Raw genomic sequence first — 5682 nt, 5'->3', positions numbered from 1 at the left:
CAAAGGAAATCCTGGTTTATCAGTTTTATGACAGTGGCACTCTTCCTGTGCTGAAGAAAGTGGAAAAATGGTTTCCTGTCAGTCCAGCTGCTGAACGAGGCAGATATGTATCCACAGGGATTTAAAGAGCAATACTTTTGGGACATCAGACCTTTCCTCTCCATAAGGGATAAATCTGAAACCTTTGCAAGATTCTTATTTTCCATTTTTATGTTGCCATTAAGGTGCAGTTTCAGACCATGACAGAAGATGATTTGGGGATGAGAAGTGCTCAGAATTTGCCCCACCATGCCAGAGTCCACACCGTGGGCTGCTGTGCCAAGCCTGGGGACAGTGCAGTGCCCACTCTCCCCAGACAGCCTCCAGTGAAGGGAGGGGACCTGGGCTGGGCTGGCCCAGGGGCGCTGATGGCCCTGGGCTCAGCCACAGGAGCAGCCCCTGGGCTGGGACAGCATCAGGGGAGGGAAAGCTCAGACACATTTCCAGCATGGGGAGCAAAGTTAGAGTGATAAGACAGAGCCAAGGACAAGCCACTCTGTGGATCAGGGGCAGAGTCAGATGGATGGATGCGTAGATGGATGGATGCATAGATGGATGGATGCATGGATGCATGGGCGGAGCACTGCTGGGGTGTGGTAAGTCTGCAGCACAGATGTAGCCAGTTGTCTACAGCTGTAGCCAATCTTGAGAGCCTGAGTTTAAAAGCAGACACTAGGGAGGGGGTGTAGACTTTCCTTTTTGTTTAGCTGCTTTCTCTTGTCTCTTTCTCAATTTGTCCTGAGCTGGGGCAGCCAAAGCCTTTGGGAAGGGGAAGATGCAGTAAAAGTCTTTAGGCTGTGCATTTATGTTGAATCTGTGTACAATAAGATGGAAAAGGTCATGGTTAGAGTGAATTAGCTGCTGTTTTGATCTACTGTAGCTGGACTTTCAGAACCCCTTGTGGTTAAAAGTTTATAAGGATAACTTGGACTGCTCCTGGAGATTCTTTCTGGATGAAAGTTGCTGTGGACTCTTCATTTGGGAGTAAGTCAAATCTTTGAAACCAAAACTAAAAACTTCTATAACACATGGTATATCTGTTCACAAAAAAGTTTTTCATTCTTGTGTCTTGTTGCTGTTATTGCTGTTTGTTTGGTTTTCTTTAGTAAATTCTTGAAGTATTGGGATTCTCAGGTGCATAAGATCTGGATTATTGCTTTAATATCTGTTCCCTTTAGAAGCAATGTATTTTTTAGGTGTGGTCAACTTGTGCATTTTGCTTGGTGTAGTTTTCAATGGGTAATAATTTACTTTTTCTCCATTTTTTCCTTCCTACTTACACAGGCACTGCATGATACTTAAAATGAGTTTGGTATTTCTACTGGTGGTTCCTTTAGAATTGACTGTGAGTTTTTGTCTGAGGTTTTTCGAATGACCCTAGGAGCTCTAACAGCAGTTTCCTTCCTTGCAAATAAGACTCATTTCACAGCAGTAATCTATGAATATCTCGTTGGGGGGACCTTACTTTCCTTGGTACTAGGTAAGGGGTACAAAAAGCTCTTCTCCTCTGCAGCAATTCACAGGTTTTGATGACTTCCAACTGACTCGATTAGCTCAGAACTGGAATTTCTTCCAAATGTGAATTTAACAGTAGGGCTGTTAATTTATGGTACTGCTGCTCTGCCTAATAGTGACTTGCCTAAATAAGTCTCCCATAGTAGTTTAATGCTGTTTAGTGAAAAACAGACAATTTTTTTGCCGTGTTCTTATTACCCTCTTTGGGTGGTTTGGAGCCTTAAAAGTTTATCAGGCATCTCCCTTAATTTTTCCCTCTTAAATCTAATAAAAAACCCCCAAACCCAAGCAAATGCCCTTCAGCTGTTGACTTGACGCTGAAGAAATATTTTGGGATTGGATCACGGTGGAGTCTTCAGGATGTATATTATGAAATCAAACATTGCATTTTGCATCCATTTTTCTGTGTAGGTTCTTTTCTCCTTATTATCACCTTGCTCAGCATCTTCTATCCCAAGGCACCTGTAATCCTACATGGCAAAAAACCTCAGCTTGTTATTGGACACCTCCTTTTAAATTCTCAGTATACAAACTTTTTCATAATGTGATAAGCAGACATTTGCACAGGGAGATTTTTCCAGTTGAAGTGGAACTGTGCTGTCCTTTCTGACACTAACAAAGCAGGTTCTGGGAACTCATGGGAAGTTCATGGGAACTTAAATGCTGTAGTCTGTAAAGCACCAGTTTTCAATGTCAGCATCTATTCTTACTTGTAACAGCCTGGGAGAGTGTCTGTGGACCCACAGCTCCTCTGCTCTCGATCCTGTGAAAGAGAATAATAGGTGTGTAAAATCTCTCTAACCACTTGCACAGGTATTCATAACACAGAACATCCTTATCTGTGAGCACAGCCTGCTTTCACTTTCAAATGAAGACTTCAGATTTGCCTTTATTTCTTTTAAAGATGGAGGTAAACATTTAAATCTCTGGATGTTACTTTTTGACAAATGATACAGGCAGACAGGTAATTTATTATGATTTCTTTATTAGTTATGCAGTGCTGAAGTCCAGATTTTAATCTGTAGTGAAGTACAAGGATGGGAGATGCTTGAAGATCCCAAATGTACACTAATTTCAAGGTAAAGGAAGAAGTGGCAGGTGAAGGAGTCTTTCTGTCCTAGAGAGCAAGAACTATCCTTTGTCAGATGGCGTCAAGCAACATAACAAGGGAAAAAAACCCATAGGTGTATTCAGGCTATCTGTGGCATTTCCAGTTTTGTCTGCCTGGATGGTGATCAAGTGAGCTGTCACAGTGGAGCAACTCTGAGTGAGAATGTTCACAGCAAAAGCAATGTCCTTGGTTAGCAATGTGTATGTTCTTTGCACTACCGTTGAAGATTTGTGCTTTAATCCAGCAGAAAAGCTCACAGCCTCTCCTCACAGTTTATTTTCTGCCTGATCCTTTGGTTAAGTTGTAATCCTATGTGTGGCATTGCAGTCATGAAAATTATGTCACAAATCCAGCATAATTTTTTTTTTTTTCTGTAGGATGAAGCAGTAAAAGGGAAGGAAGTGAGAGAAGGCAAAATGTGGTTTATGGAAATCTTTGACAAATAGAATGGTATTTCTTCCTTTCTTTGAGTTGAAGAACTCTTCAGAATGCCTAGGACTGTTGCAGCAAAAGAGGCTTTAAGTCTGTGTTTTTCTCTTCCCTGTGTTCTCATATTAATCACATTTCCTTTTGTTCGGGAAGGGAACATAATTGTGAGTATTTTTTATGAGTATATTTGTAACAACTTTATAATTAGAACAGTCCGTCTAAGGGAAATAAAAAAGCAAATATTTTTGCTGGAGGACTGTATTGGGACTTGAGAATCAGTGGATAATAAGTTTTCTACCATGGCTTTTAATGTATGAGGTTATTTTGGAGTGGGTGCTGTCTTTCCACATGTATTCACAACACATAATCTCTTCTGTCAAAAGCAGAAGTGCTACTATAACATAATAAAATATCACTGCATGATATTTATGACACTGCAAATAAGAGGCAGGGCTGAACACATCTGTGTATATTTCATGAAAATAGTGATGCTGTTCCATATTTAAAATGTTCTTTTTATTTACTGCTTTCTTTATAGACACTTGTAAGATGTTCATCACCAAGTTGTCTTAAATATATTAGTGCCATGTATTTTGATAAATGTCAACACAGCTGCAGAGAAGGACAAGGATTGATTTATAAAAATCTGCAATTTTTTAGCACAAATATTGTACATGTTTCATTGATGCATGGAAGTATTTAAAAATTGCATTAACTTGAAATGCAAGCAGAGTCTGCCCTACACTGGTCCTGCACTAAGTAGCCTTTTACAATATAAGAAATTGTGCTGGATGACAGCAGTGGAATGACCACTAGAAGATTTTTTAGTTTTCTAGTCTTCAAAGAAAAAAAGAGAATCAACTTGAATTAATTGTTTAAATTTCCAAGGAAAGATTCTTATTATCTGATGCTTTAGCTGCAATGTGGAACTGAGAGGATGAAATTTTTCAATAGAAAGCATTTTTTCCCCCTTGGCAATTGGGATTATCACTAGATGTATAAATTAAGTGATTTCCAAATGGAGTGTGTCTAGGTACTATTTTGATGTACTGTGAACTTTCTTTTATGATACTCACTTTTGACTTCAACTGCATATTAGCATAATTTGAGATGGGCACGTGTAGCTCTGTTACAAACAAATGAAAACCCAATGTCTCTTATTAAGCAAATTTTGCTTCTAACATTTAAATATTTCTCCTTCAAAATGCTGCCCTCAGACCTTGTATGTTTGGGGATTTATTCAGTGGCAAAGCAATTTATTTTTTTATTTTTAATAAATGGCCCTTTAGGCACTTTGGACAGTTATAGTAGAATTAGCAGTTTGGTCACATTTGAAGTGTTCCCTCTGAGCAGCTATAACACAACCTTGTTATTTCATTATGAAATGGACCTATGCTTCGTGTCTGTCCTCTTAGGCTGCAGTTCAAAGAAAAGATAATAACCTCATGGGGCTGATCTTTGTTAATGTACTGCGACCCCTGCTATTTTCAAATTGGCTCTGAAGCACTCCCTTAGTGCAGCCATGGTAAAACAGTCCAAAGAACTTTTTGTAACGAGAACAGGATTCTGTGGCACCTATAGGTATTTGTGTGACATATCCTGCAGGGTCACTGTGTGGGTATTTGTGTGTGTATTATTTTGGGTGTGCTCAGACATCCTTCAGAGCACAGGATGTGTGAAACTGCTTATTCTTGTCCAGGTCTGAGTGTAGAGTTGCCTACGAGGCTCTTCACATACTGATAACAAATCTCATTTCACTTCATTATAAAATTTACAAAAACATCCCCTTTTTTGTCTTTTTTTCTGGCCTTAAAGTGATTGTAAATAAAGAGAGGATTTCAGCACTTTGGCTCTTGTACCAGCAGTATAAACCAAATTAGGTGTTTCAAGTTTTGCTTTTTCCACTGCAATCTGAAGCCTGTGTGACTTAAATCCTTCAGTCTAGAGCACTGTATGTTAAATTTTCTAGTATTTCCCTCTGTGTATTGCCTATTGTGTAGCTTCCGAAGTTTTGAAAACATTCAAAGCACAGAGGATCCTGTCTAACTGTTGAATTTTGCTTGCGAAAATACAGGTTAAGATCAATAGGAAACTTGAAAAAACATTTTAAAGTGCTTCTAATGTCACTTGATGATCATTCATGGGAAGCTCAGACTAAAAGAAAATTGTCCATTGTTTTCTTATCAAGTTATATAGGAAAACAACTCCTTAAATTTTATAGCATTGTAAAGAGATGCTCATGAAAGTTCAAACAACACTTGCTGGTAGCAATTGAGACGGCCATAAGAGAATTAAGTTTATCTTACTGGTAGATAAACTGTGCATGTATAAAAACAACCTAGAAACACAGTGATGGATGCTCAAGGAGAAAAAATGGGTAAATAACAGGTTAAGTCCAACCCTTAATAAATAAGCTTCAAACCCAAGTGTAAAACTAGTAATCCTTAGATTTTGGGAAGGTTCAGTCCATCATCAGCAAAAGAATACAGATTTGATTAAAACTTTAGAGAGAGTAAATATTTAGCATGGTTAAATGACAAGTTTCAAAAGATAAATTCCTTCGGAAGTTTTGTAGAAATAATATTTAG

The 5682-nt window shown here is 38.6% G+C and overlaps 1 long non-coding RNA gene across 1 annotated transcript; it reads left to right on the top strand.

Annotated features, from left to right (window-relative positions):
- Nucleotides 1–745: 745 nt before the first annotated feature.
- Nucleotides 746–3760, top strand: LOC136305051 (uncharacterized). The gene is made up of 2 exons (XR_010724993.1): nucleotides 746–1023; nucleotides 3043–3760. It is a non-coding gene; the product is annotated as an uncharacterized lncRNA (long non-coding RNA).
- Nucleotides 3761–5682: the final 1922 nt, after the last annotated feature.

This window comes from Chamaea fasciata, unplaced genomic scaffold, assembly GCF_029207755.1.
Source record: "Chamaea fasciata isolate MVZ Bird 193981 ecotype frontalis unplaced genomic scaffold, bChaFas1.0.hap1 SCAF_2, whole genome shotgun sequence".
NCBI classification, from domain to species: domain Eukaryota; kingdom Metazoa; phylum Chordata; class Aves; order Passeriformes; family Sylviidae; genus Chamaea; species Chamaea fasciata.
This window is presented reverse-complemented; position numbering and strand designations above follow the sequence as displayed.